Raw genomic sequence first — 13,952 nt, 5'->3', positions numbered from 1 at the left:
GAGCTCTAGGCTATCACAAAATCTCTCTTCAACTACAGTAATCTTCGTTGGTGTTTGGGGCAGGTGTTGCAGCAGTTGAAAATCAGTGATATCAGAAATTATAGGGAGTATAGGCCAGGCGGGCTGGCTCATGCCTGTAATCCCAGCACTTTGGGAGGCGAGGCGGGCGGATCACCTGAGGTCAGGAGTTCGAGACCAGCCTGACCAACATGGAGAAACCCTGTCTCTACTAAAAATACAAAATTAGCCAGGCGTGGTGGCACATGCCTGTAATCCCAGCTACTTGGGAGGCTGAGGCAGGAGAATCGCTTGAACCCGGGAGGCGGAAGTTGTGGTGAGCCGAGATCACACCACTGCACTCCAGCCTGGGCAAGGAGAGCAAAACTCTGTCTCAAAAAAAAAAAAAATTATAGGGAGTATAAAATTGTATAAAGAGCACCCTGCGTTGAATTTGTGGAGTTCCCCCCTCCATTGTGTCCTAGTTTTATGGCCATGTTCTGTTTCCTGTTATGTTGTTCTTATGCTCAGGTAATGTGACAGTTCATATTCAACATCAATTACTAAATGGTTTTTTGGAAAAAGACCAATATGACTGTTAAGTACTTAGTTTTACCTAGATTATACTAAATTGGTTGTTTTACATAAATCTTTTTAAATAGCTAAGTCCAAGTTTTGACATTTCTACAACCGTGTAGGCTCCAGATTCGTCTTGATGGTTAGAAAGAAGGCAGGATACAGGTAAAAGAGGCTCCCATACCTCTCTTTATTCCCAGTTAAGGCTCCAGAATGTTTAGGCGAAACATCTTGGTTTTCTTTTTTTTTTTTTTTGAGACGGAGTCTTGCTCTGTCACCTGGGCTGGAATGCAGTGGCCGGATTTCAGCTCACTGCAAGCTCCGCCTCCCGGGTTTATGCCATTCTCCTGCCTCAGCCTCCGGAGTAGCTGGGACTACAGGCGCCCGCCACCTCGCCCGGCTAGTTTTTTGTATTTTAGTAGAGACGAGGTTTCACCGTGTTAGCCAGGATGGTCTCGATCTCCTGACCTCGTGATCCGCCCATCTTGGCCTCCCAAAGTGCTGGGATTACAGGCTTGAGCCACCGCGCCCGGCCAACATCTTGGTTTTCAATTCAGTTTTTAGACGGTCTCTAGGTAATATATACCTTTTATGAGGCCACCTGTACTCTCTACTCTATACTCTGGAGTAAGATGCTTCTATTTGATGGGTAGAGACTTGTTCTCTTGGCCTTCTAGGACATAAGATAACCTATAATTGTTGAAAGATTTCTCTTAGTGATTTTTTTCTCACCCCATTACCCCAGCCATTCTGAAACATCATGCTGTCTTAGAATTGGATATAAATTCAGTAATCTAAATGAAAGCACCTAGCACAATACCTTGTGCCTAGCAGGGGCTCAGTTAAGACTATTTGAATCTGAACGACTCTGAATAGGAAGGCGTATATTCTGCCAGGCATTTATTAATATTCATGAAATCACATTATAACTTTACAATCTGCTTACTGTGCTATATAGACATTGAATACCATCTTTCACGCTTAGTTCTATGTGGTTTTGGACTCTCAGAGCCCTAGTAGTTTCATATTTGTTTTAAAAAGAAGGGTAAGGGTAGATTTGATAATAGAAAAGTTATTCTGAGCAGTCTTATAAGTGAAACAGTTGACCAAATGGAATAACACTGTTTTTACTCAAAGACAAATTATTCTTCTAAATACTCTTGATTTTCTTGAGACCCTGTCTCTAATAAGAATAAGAATAATAAAATCGGCCAGGTAAAGTAACCTGTGCGTGTAATCCCGGCACTTTGAGAGGCTGAGGTGGGCAGATCACCTGAGGTCAGGAGTGCAGCCAGCCTGGCCAACATGGTGAAACCTTTCCATCTCTACTAAAATACAAAATTAGCCGGACATGGTGGTGGGCACCAGTAATTCCAGATATTCAGGAGACTGCGGCAGGAGAATCCCTTGAACCCAGGAGGCAGAGGTTGCAGTGAGCCGAGATCGCGCCATTGTACTCCAGCCTGGGTGACAAGAGCGAGACTCCATCTCCCAAAAAAACAAACAAAAAAGAAATATATATATACATATAAATGAGAAGTCTTGATTTTCTTTTGTATGAGTTGTAAAAGTGATTCTTTCCAGATAATGTTTTAAAGAATGGCAGTATCTTGGAATAACTAATTTCTGATGAGTAACTTCTTCACAGTAAATACTACTCGGCTGAGTGGAAAGAAATATAATTTTATCTTAAAATAATTATGGATTAAACTGTCTTCAGATGTGAAACTGATACCACGTAGTTGTTTTGAAAGCATTTGTGTACTGTTTCCGGGAGTTGTAAGAAGTCAGTTACTCATTGGTTGATCATCCACACTTGCTGAGGGGTTAGAGCTTCCTTGGGAACTTCATAGGCTAGTTTTCCTGTTTGTTTTGGCCTTATGTTAGGTCTGGTCCCTAAGGATCACCTCAGTATAGAGCTTTGGGAAAACTTGTTGACACCACCACAAAGTAAATCCTACTTGCAAAACACAAATACCAGTGGATTTAGGGTTTCATAGACCAATAATAGTATGCTATTACATGTACAATAAAGACATAAAATAATCTTTTAAAGCAAACTGGGGTAGGGGAGAGGGCCTTAAATAAAGGGCAAGGAGGAATTCCTAGTTCAAATTAATAGTTTCTTGCCGGGCGCGGTGGCTCAAGCCTGTAATCCCAGCACTTTGGGAGGCCGAGACGGGCGGATCACAAGGTCAGGAGATCGAGACCATCCTGGCTAACCCGGTGAAACCCCGTCTCTACTAAAAAATACAAAAAACTAGCCGGGCGAGGTGGCGGGCGCCTATAGTCCCAGCTACTTGGGAGGCTGAGGCAGGTGAATGGCGTGAAGCCGAAAGGCAGAGCTTGCAGTGAGCTGAGATCCGGCCACTGCACTCCAGTTTGGGCGACTCCGTCTCAAAAAAAACAACAAAAAACAAAAAATCAAATTAATAGTTTCTTTATTGAAGTTACCAATTCTAATCACTTGCTGTGATATGCCCTTTTAATTCCTTGGCCTCTTTGAATTGAATAAATTCTCTTCAGCCTTCTTTAATCCCTTAGGAACAATTGAGAATCAGCAGTTTTAGGGTATTTAGGAGGAAGGACTGGTGTCCATATGTGGTAATTAAAGAAATTGTGTATACTATTTTTGTGCTGTGTAGTCAGCTCTTGGCTGTATTTCCACTGCTTTGAAACTCAGCTCCTTTCTGTTGGTAGGTTGAAGAAATGGGCATAGATGTAAAGAGATAAGGTTGTGGCAGGGCTGGGACAAATAGGGAGTCTTGTGTCGACAGGATGTTTTCTTCTCACTTGTAGGACTGGAGTGTTTTTTAGCAATCAGGGTCATTCTTGCTCTGTCTACTAGAGGTGATCAATGAATGTTGGTTTTTAGTTTGGTTTACTATTAGCTGGAGGCAATTCGGGGTCAGGGGGTCCAGTACTAAGAACATCTTGTTTGTTTGTTTTCCAGTTTAGTGTTACAGTGTAATGAGGCTGCATTGGCCTAAAACACCGATTGTCAGGTTAAGCAAGTACTAATGACTCAGTGAGGAATATTCTTCTGAGTCACAGCGGGCTAGTGCCTAGAAGAGTAGATAAGAAGGAGGTTCTTCACTTTAGGTGTAGCAAAATTCAAGGGTTTTTTGTTGTTGTTGTTGTTTGGAAAATAAGTTTTGATTTTTAAAGATCTACTTAAGTTATAAACTATGTAATATCAACTGCAGAGGTTCAGAGAATTAAGTAAGATTTTGATTCTGCTGCAGTAAGGATACTGAAAAAGAGAGTAATTCAACAGAGATCTTTCTAGTAGGGAAGACACTATAATCCTTTGCCAATGTAACTTGAATTTCTTTAGGTTAAATTTTAATATTTGTGAATTAATTTGTATGTACCTTTCTGGCAGCTGTCAAAAGTTTGGTTCCAGCTTATACAATTTACGCATTATTGAATTTTAGTTTTTTTTTTTTTTTTTTGAGACGGAGTCTTGCTCTGCCGCCCAGGCTGGAGTGCAGTGGCTGGATCTCAGCTCACTGCAAGCTCCGCCTCTTGGGTTTACGCCATTCTCCTGCCTCAGCCTCCCGAGTAGCTGGGACTACAGGCGCCCGCCACCTCGCCCGGCTAGTTTTTTTTTGTATTTTTTAGTAGAGACGGGGTTTCACAGTGTTAGCCAGGATGGTCTCTATCTCCTGACCTCGTGATCCGCCCGTCTCGGCCTCCCAAAGTGCTGGGATTACAGGCTTGAGCCACCGCACCCGGCGAATTTTAGTATGATTAGGGAACTGGAGGGTGGAGAATAGAAATGGGGTGGTAAGGCAGGAGGCAGGTCAGGGTTAGAAGTTTTCCAGGAAGACCGCAAGTGAGGAAAAGCAGACTATACCTAGAAAACTACTCTAATGGCCTCTGTGATGAAGGAGGGAACTGGATTGTGCCTTATAGTTGGCAGAAATCTGTTTATAAGTGGAGCAATGCTTGTGGAACCCTGGTTGTTGGAAAGTGAGTCAAGAAAGAGGTACTCAGGTATGGGTGTGTCAAATACAGGTTATCCAAAACTCTTTCCCCACAGTGGGACTGAGAAGTAGAGCCAAATGAGGAGGAGTTCCAAACTCTGGTAGTGAACATTTGGTGGGCCAAACCTAATAAAATAACATTTATTGAGTGGGTAGTACATGTCCTTAATAAAACTCAGGAGATACAAAAGGTCAGGTGATAAAAAGAAAATCTCCTTCCTACTCCTTACTCCCAGCTAACCAGGTCACTCCTTAGAGACCCTGTCAGTTTCTTGCCCCAGAGAGCTGTGTGTATGTGGGCAGTCACATATTTCAAAGACTTTTTTTTTTTTTGTTACTGTTCACTGAAAGAGGGTATATAAATACAGATAAATGAAAAGATCAAAATAAAAATCAGCAAATCACCTGTAAGTCCACCGCCAAGCAGAACCACTGTGAATAGTTTGATGGTTTAAAGTATATCCTTTCGGGAATTTTTAAAATGCATGTGCAATTACATATGTACTTTCTTGCACTATAAAAAAAATTTTTTAGAGCCAGCTGTGGTGGCTCACACCTGTGATCCCAGCTACTTGGGAGGCTGAGGCAGAAAAGATATCTTGAGCCTAGGAGGTCAAGACCAGCCTGGGCAACATAGTAAAACCTCGTCTCTTAAAAAATAAAGTTAGATCACCTGAGCAATACATGAATATGTTCCTTTTATTAAAGACAAATTCAAATAATACATAGTACATCAAAGTCTTCCTGTACCACTGTTTCCAGTTCTATCCCTTCTCCATCGTAATGACCATGGTTATCTGCTTGTTGTGTATTCTTTGAGCATTTTATACATATCTATAGATACATATTGCTATTTTTTTTTTTTTTTTTGAGACAGAGTCTCGCTCTGTCACCCAGGCTGGAGTGCTGTGGCCGGATCTCAGCTCACTGCAAGCTCCGCCTCCCGGGTTCACGCCATTCTCCTGTCTCAGCCTCCCGGGTAGCTGGGACTACAGGCGCCCACCACCTTGCCCGGCTAGTTTTTTGTATTTTTAGTAGAGACGGGGTTTCACCGTGTTAGCCAGGATGGTCTCGATCTCCTGACCTCGTGATCTGCCTGTCTCGGCCTCCCAAAGTGCTGGGATTACAGGCTTGAGCCACCGCACCCGGCCATGTTTTATTTTTCATAGATGAGATCATCCTGTTCGTATGATAGTGGAAGAAACAATATCTTGTTATTTAGATGTTGTCTCCAGAATTACCATTTAAGTTGAGGACCTTTTCAGATGCTTAGTGAACACTGATAGCACCTTTTCGTGAATAGCCTGAGCTGTACATAACATTTAGGAAACTGTTCTTGTTACCCTCTATATTAATAAATACTCTCTATCACAATTTTTGAAAATTTATTTACTTATTTATTTGTTTTGGGGACAAGGTCTTCATTGCTCAGACTGGAGTGCAGTGGTGTGGTTACAGCTCCCTGCAGCCTTGACCTTTTGGGCTCAAGTGATCCTCCCACCTCAGCCTTCCAAGTAGTTGGGACTACAGGCATGCACTACCATGCCCAGCTTTTTTTTCTTTTTATTTTTTTTTGGTAGAGACAGGGTTTCACCATGTTGCCCAGGCTGGTGTTGAACTCCTGGGCTCAAGCAGTCAACCTGCTTCAGCCTCCCAAAGTGCTGGGATTGCAGGCATGAGCCACCTTCGCCCAGCCTACCACATTATTCTTCAATGGCTGTTAACGTTTAATAGATATGTGGTAGTTTGTATAATTTATACTTTTATAATTGATACGCTTGGTGAAGACCTTATACTTGTAAGATCATTTTGGGGGGAAGCATTTTGGTCAGATAAATACTTTTTTTTTTTTTTGTTGAAGGAAAACGGAGTCTCAATCTGTCGGGCAGGGGCTGGAGTGCAGTGGCGCTGGATCTGCAGCTCACTGCAAGCTCCGGCCCTCCCCGGTTCCCGCATTCTCCTGCCTCAGCTCTACCGGGTAGCTGGAACTAACAGGCGGCCCGCACCCAGGTTGGTGCGGAGCCACTCGCCCCGGCTAGTTTTTTGTATTTTTTAGTAGAGCGGGGTTTTCCAGCAGTGTTAGCCAGGATGGTCATCGGATGCTCCCTGACCTCCGTGATCCGCGTCTCGGCCCCCCGCCAAAGGTGCTGGATAGCAGGCTTGAGGGCCACCGCGCCCAGGCCAGATTAATACCAATTATGATCAAAATAAAACTTTTAAGTCTTTTATTTGCTCCCCTCTGATAAAGATATATACTGTGTGAAGGCCAAGTGCTAATCATTATTGCTGCTTTAGATTAGATTATGGAGGTTTTTTTTTTTTTTCTCAAAAACTATTATGGTTTCTGGTGGCCAACAAACTATTACTTTGGCTACGACAATAGAATGTTCGCTAAATCTCCTAATTAGCCCGAGAAAATTGTTTGGCACTTCTGCAATGTATCGTGAATTGTGCCCATTACAAGACAGAACGTGTTTGTTAGGACTTTCCCCAAGTAAATCTTTTTTTTTTTTTCTTTTTTTTTTTTTTTTGAAGGGGGGCGGAGCTCGGGCTCTGTCATCCAACGGCAATCGTCGTGTGACGAACACGGGTGAGGGGGTGAGATAGCAGTGGGTCAGGAGGGAGACTGAGGAGTGGGCAGTGGCCGCCCAGATCTCCAGCCCGTATATCGACTGGGCAAGCTCGCAGCCTTCTGCGACGGGAAAGTTTTCGGGCCATTTTCTCACTGACCTCAGTCTCCCAAGTAGTCTGGGACTACAGGCGCCTGCCACCTCGCCCGGCTACTTTTGTATTTTAGTAGAGATGGGGTTTCACCGTGTTAGCCAGGATGGTCTCGATCTCCTGACCTCGTGATCCGCCCGTCTCGGCCTCCCAAAGTGCTGGGATTACAGGCTTGAGCCACCGCGTCCAGCCCCAAGTAAATCTTATAGGCAGCTGTTTATGCCTAGACAAAAAGTATGATAGGAGAGCAGAAAAAGATCATTGTCATTGTGATTTTAATTAGAAAGCATCTTGGAGAAAAGATTGAAAATGTAGGCTGATATGTGAAAGCTGGGAGGATTAAGAGAGTAGCAGGAGACTATCCGAGATGGGGAGAAAGCACAAGGAATGGTAAGAAGGTGTGTTTGGGGGAGAGTTGGTAGACAGTTTGAATGGATGAAGTGTTCATGTTGGAAAATTGTAAGTAGAAAGTTGGAAAGGTGGTTTGAGTCAACATGTAGAAGGCATTTGACTGGTGCCATGTTAAGGGTTTTCAATTCTTATAGATGGAATGCTTCTGAAGCATTTTGAGCAGGGGAAATGATAGGGTGTTTTCAAAATATTAATTAGGTGGTAATTTTGCAGGATAAATTTGAGGGAAGAGGCTAGGTGTGGTGGCTCACGTCTGTAATCCCAGCACTTTAGGAGGCCAGGGCGGACGGATCACCTGACGTCAGGGGTTCAAGACCAGCCTGGCCAACATGGTGAAACCCTGTCTCTACTAAAAATACAAAAATTAGCCGGGTGTGGTAATGTGCACCTGCAGTTCCAGCTACTGGGGAGGCTGAGGCAGGAGAATCACTTGAACCTGGGAGGCAGAGGTTGCAGTGAGCTGAGATCATGCCCTGCACTCCAGCCGGAGCGGCAGCAGAGTGAGAGTCCATCTCAAAAACAATTTGAGGGAAGAGAGGCTAATTAAGACATTCATTATGTTTAAGTGAAAAACAAAGGCCAACATTCTAGCATTGACAGAATGGAAAGGAAGCTGTAGATATGGTTAATCATGGCAACAAAGATTTGTGGGGAGAGATACTTGGAAGCAGAAATTATGAGAGACTTTTGAAATAGCATTATTGAGGTATAATTTAAATAAATTTAATTCATCCATTTTAAGTGTACAGTTGGATGAATTTTAACAGATGCATACAATCCTGTAACCATTACTACAATAATGATACAGAACAACTGCGTCACCCCAGAAAATTCCCTTTATAGACAGATCTGTCCCTCCAGACTTAGCCCCTGGCATCCTCTGATCTGGTTCCTATGACTCTAGGCTTTTTTGGTGTTTGTTTGTTTGCCTTTTCTAGGGTTTCCTGTAAATGGAATCTCATGTCTTCTGCTTCTGCTTCTGCTTCACTTAGCATAGTACTTTTGAAATTCCTCTATGTTTTGCCTGTGTCCCTTTTTATTGCCGAGCAGTAATCCACTGTATTCCTACTGTGGACTATGTACCACAGTTGTTTATCCATCCACCAGATGATGACCGTCGGATTGTTTCCAGTTTTTGGCTGCCATGAATCAAGCTGCTGTAAACATGAGAGTACAAGTCTGTGTGTGAATACACATTTGCATTTCTCGGTGCATGTAAGAGGGGGGTTGTTAGGTCCAGTGGTAACTATGCTTAATAAGAAACTACCTGATTCGCTGAGAGAGAGCTTTAAAAGAAAAAAAGAAACTACCAAACCATTTTCCAAAGTAGCCACATAATTTTGCATTCTTGCTAGTGATGTATGAGAGAACCAATTGCTCCATGTCCATGTTAGCATTTGATGTCATCACTCTTAATTTTAGCCAATGATGGTTTTAAGGCAGAAAAAATAGGATGAACAAAATAGGAATGTCAAGTGGGAGAAGCTAATTTAGAGACAGATGACAGTGGGAACACTAATTTCAGTTTTGCTTTATTAGAGTTTAAGGTGTTTTCAACTTAAAAAATGACCCTATAGGTTCTATAACTTCTCATATAGAATTTTTAAAAGAATGGCCTGTTGGAGTTAGGCAGTCATGAGTTTGAAGATTGGCTTGCTTACTTTCTGTGTGACCTTAGATAAGTTACTTGACCTTTCTGAGCCTTCGTTTTTCTCATTTGTCAAATGTGAACTAATAGATCATTGTACTTAGTATAGGATCTGATGCAAGGTTAGCATTCAGTGAATGGTAGCTTGGTATTTAAATATATATTTTATGCCCCCAGTGACTTGTGAATTTCTTGCAAATCTGAGCTTTTTTTTTCTTTCTAGCTGTTTTATTCCCCAACTGTGTTAGTTCCCCATACCAGTAGTCAGAGTGATTTTATTAAACACTGATCTTGTCAGTTGCTTCCTTGTGCTGATGCCTTCAGTGGCTTCCGCAAGTGCTTAACTCCACTTGTCCTTGTCTGGGTATGATTATCTTAGGAAGAAGCCTTGATTAGGTCCTCTGTTGAAAAGATCTCCTTTCGACCTTTTTCCTTTCTACCATTTATAACTACGGTAGTCATTTGTTTAATCTTTCTCTTCCCCTCTCTGTACTTAACTGCTTGTGTATAACTAAAAAATCCATGAAGGCTGGCACATGATAAGTGCTCAGTAAGTTTGTTTAATAGATTATCTTGTTTTAAGTTACCTGAAGACAAGGACATTTCATACTTAAATTCTTTCTGGTATTTTAACATATTGCTTTCTATGGCATAAGTTCTTTTTTTTTTTTTTTTTGAGACGGAGTCTCACTCTGTCGCCCAAGCTGGAGTGCAGTGGCCGGATCTCAGCTCACTGCAAGCTCCGCCTCCCGGGTTCACGCCATTCTCCTGCCTCAGCCTCCCGAGTGGCTGGGACTACAGGCGCCCGCCACCTCGCCCGGCTAGTTTTTTGTACTTTTAGTAGAGACGGGGTTTCACCGTGTTAGCCAGGATGGTCTCAATCTCCTGACCTTGTGATCCGCCCGCCTCGGCCTCCCAAAGTGCTGGGATTACAGGCTTGAGCCACCGCGCCCGGCTGGCATAAGTTCTTAACATATTTTTGACTCTAAGTAATGGTTCGAAATAAGCTATGTAGAATCACTGGGTCAAATAAGATGAAGAGTTTTAAAAATTATTTTAGCATATTTCTTTTATAACAGTAATGCTTCATAGGAAATTTGGAAATCATAGAAAAAGCAGAAGAAGAAAATGTAAGAGTATTGCAAAGTCTCTTGGCAGATGCTTTCAGTTTGCTTTCCAAAAGAGTTTTATTGGTACACTCTTTATCAGCAGTGTTTGAGCAGTCCTATTCTCCATCTTTTCAGAATTTAAAGGTTTATAATTTGATAGAGGAAATCGATATCTCACTGTAATCTCATTTATTGATCATTTTCCATTGAGTTGTAATGCTGCCTTTTTCATCTTTAATTGTTATATGCTAGGGTAGGTTTCTGAACAGTGCTGTTCATTAATATTTTTATTCTTTTTTTTTTTTTTTTTTTGAGACAGAGTCTTGCTCTGTCGCCCAGGCTGGAGTGCAGTGACGCGATCTCGGCTCACTGCAAGGTCTGCCTCCTGGGTTCAGGCCATTCTTCTCCCTCAGCCTCCCAAGTAACTGGGACTACAGACGCCCGCCACCACACCCGGCTAATTTTTTGTATTTTTAGTAGAGACAGGGTTTCACTGTGTTAGCCAGGATGGTCTCGATCTCCTGACCTCGTGATCCACCTGCCTTGGCCTCCCAAAGTACTGGGATTACAGGTGTGAGCCACCGCGCCCGGCCATCTTTTTATTCTTATGTTCCTGCCTCATCTATTTTAACTCCCATAACTTTAAAAATATTTCGTATGTGGCAGGACTAGCCCTCTTCATTAGTTTTGTCTGTGGATTTTTATATATTTCTTAGATCTCTTCCTCTCTCTCTCATTTTAGGACGAAATCATCCCTCATGTCCTTAACTGCTTGTGTGTAACTTTTTCTCAATAGACTATCTCCTACCAACCTCTCTCTTTCCCTTTCCTGAATGCTGATTCTCACCATAATTCTATAACATAATGTAAAATAAAGGTCTCAGTCTGCAGACCTGCCCAAATGGGAAAAATAAGGACAATCTAATATGTATTTTGCATCTAAGCACACGGGTATGTTGTATGTATATATGTGTATATGTGTATATATATATATATTACACCTGTGTGTGTATACACACACACACACACACACACATATATATGTATGCATGTTGTTTAAGGTTGCCAACTGGTATTTCTTGAGGATTGTCATTGTTCTGGGATTATACCCTCAGTGGCCTTATTTAGCAAGATGTTGCCACCCTATGTTGGTTCCTAGAATTGTACTTGAAACTTTTACCTAACTTGTAAAATCTAAAAATATGGGAGCCATTACTTATATTTCGCACCACAATGTCTTTCTTGGTGGTGATGGTGTAGTAATCGTGTTGTTTTGTCCACCAAAAAGCGTACAATGGAATCACAGCTTATATGGGAGTTAGGTTTTTTTAAGATCACTATGTAATAGTAGCTAGTCAGAATTGCCTTTGCAAGTTACTTGTAAAGTGATGACACCATGTTGGAGATGTCTTTACATCTTGCATCTCATGCTCTCTATGAGGCTCACTGTGGCTTAGTGGTGGCGTATTGGTTTGCAGAATCTTTTGCACTCATTGTTTTCTTGATTTTGTTTTTGCTTTTGTTTTTTGAGATAGGGTCTTGCTCTGTCACCCACGATGGAGTGCAGTGGCATGAACTTGGCTCACTGTAGCCTCAACTTCCTGGGTTCCTCCTGGCTCAGCCTCTCAAGTAGCAGGGACCACAAGCACATGCCACCATGCCTGGCTAATTAAAAAAAAATTTTTTTTTGTAGAGACAGGTCTCATTATGTTGCCCAGGCTAGTCTCAAACCCCTGGGCTCTTGCAGTCCTCCTGCCTTGGCTTCCCAAAGTGCTGAAATCACAGGTGTGGGCCACTGCACCTGGCCTTCTCTTCTCTTTCCAAGCGTCCTCTTCCCTGCTCCCCTACCAAAAAAATCATGGGACAGGGAAGTCTTAGAAGATGCTTAGAAAATTTAAGATGGGTACCATAGCTTGTGACTGCAGTCCTGGCTACTTGGGAGTATGAGGCAGGAGGATCACTTGAGCCCACGGGATCAAGGTGAGCTATAACCATACCATGGCACTGTAGTCTGGGCTACAGAGCCAGACCCTGTGTCATTTTTTTTCTTTTGGAGACAGAGTCTCGCTTTGTTGTCCAGGGTGAAGTGCAGTGGTGCCATCTCAGTTCACTGCAACGTCCGCCTCCCCAGTTCAAATGATTCTTGAGCCTCAGCCACCCAAGTAGCTGTGATTACCGGGGCATGCCACCACACCTGACTAATTTTTATATATTTAGTATAGATGTGGTTCAGCCATTTTGGCCAGGCTGGTCTCAAAGTCCTGGCCTCAAGTGATCCCCCTGCCTCGACCTCCCAAAGTGGTGGAATTACAGGCATGAGGCACTGTGTCGGGCCCAGACCCTGTATCAAAAAAAAAAAAAAAGAATTATAGACTCACAAAAAGTTGCACATATACTACAGAGAAATCCTATGTGCCCCTTGAACCCAGCTTCTCCCAGTAGTAATATCTTACATATCTACAGTTATCCAAACTAGGAAATTGACATTGGCATAATACAGTTAACTAGGTAATAGATCTTAACTCAGATTTCACATACTCATTTCAGTTTTTACATGCACTCATTTTTCATTTTCTTGTATGTCTGTGTGTATAATTCTAATTATTAAAACAAATACTTTTAGGCTAGACCCAGTGTCTCACACCTATAATCCCAGCACTTCAAAAAAAAATTAAAAATTAGCAGGGCTTTATAGCATGCACCTTTAGTCCCACTTACTCAGGAGGCTGAGGCAGGAGGTTCACTTGAACCGAGGAGTTTGAGGCTGCAGTGAGCCATGATCATGCCACTGCACTCCAGCCTGGGTGACAGAGTGAGACCCTATCTCAAAAAACAAACATGCAGTGAGCCATGATCATGCCACTGCACTGCAGCATGGGCAATAGATCAAGACCCTGTCTTTAAAAATAATAATAATAATAATTTTAAGCATAATTTTAGGTTTAAAGGAAAGTTGCAAAGACAATACAGAGAGTTCCCACACATCATTCACCCACTTTCCCCTGTTGTTGACATCTTGCAGTGTTGTTGACATCTTGCAGTGTTGTTGACATCTTGCAGTGTTGTTGACATCTTGCAATGTATACATTTGTTACAGCTAAGGAGCCAACATTGGCACACTACCATTCAACTCCACATTTTATTTGGATTTTACTAGTTTTCCCCTAGTGTCTTTTTCAGTTCCTGAATAAGCCAGGTTACCGTATTACACTTAGTCATTATTTCCCCTTAGGTTCATCTATACTGTGGCAGTTTTTCACATTTTCCTTCTTTTTGATGATTTTGATAACTTTGAAGAACAGTGGTAACTCACTTCATAGAATGTCCATGAATTTGGTTTTGTCTGATGGTTTTCTCAGGGTTAGGCTGGGGTTATAGGTTATTGAGAAGGTCACAGAGGTGATGAAGTGCAGTTTTTGTCACAGATCATGGATGCGTGCAGTCAGTATGATGTGTCCCTGTTGATGCTGACTGTGACCACCTAGTAAGGGAGTGTTGGCC

General features: G+C 42.4%; 1 protein-coding gene across 1 annotated transcript in view; it reads left to right on the top strand.

Moving 5' to 3' along the window:
* Positions 1 to 13,952, top strand: part of UBN2 (ubinuclein 2) — an 83,118-nt gene that overhangs the window by 9,599 nt on the left and 59,567 nt on the right.

This window comes from Rhinopithecus bieti, unplaced genomic scaffold (genome assembly GCF_001698545.2).
Source record: "Rhinopithecus bieti isolate Rb0 unplaced genomic scaffold, ASM169854v2 scaffold_11401, whole genome shotgun sequence".
In the NCBI taxonomy this organism is placed as follows: domain Eukaryota; kingdom Metazoa; phylum Chordata; class Mammalia; order Primates; family Cercopithecidae; genus Rhinopithecus; species Rhinopithecus bieti.
The sequence above is the reverse complement of the archived record's forward strand: the minus strand, read 5'-3'. Positions and strand labels throughout refer to the sequence as shown.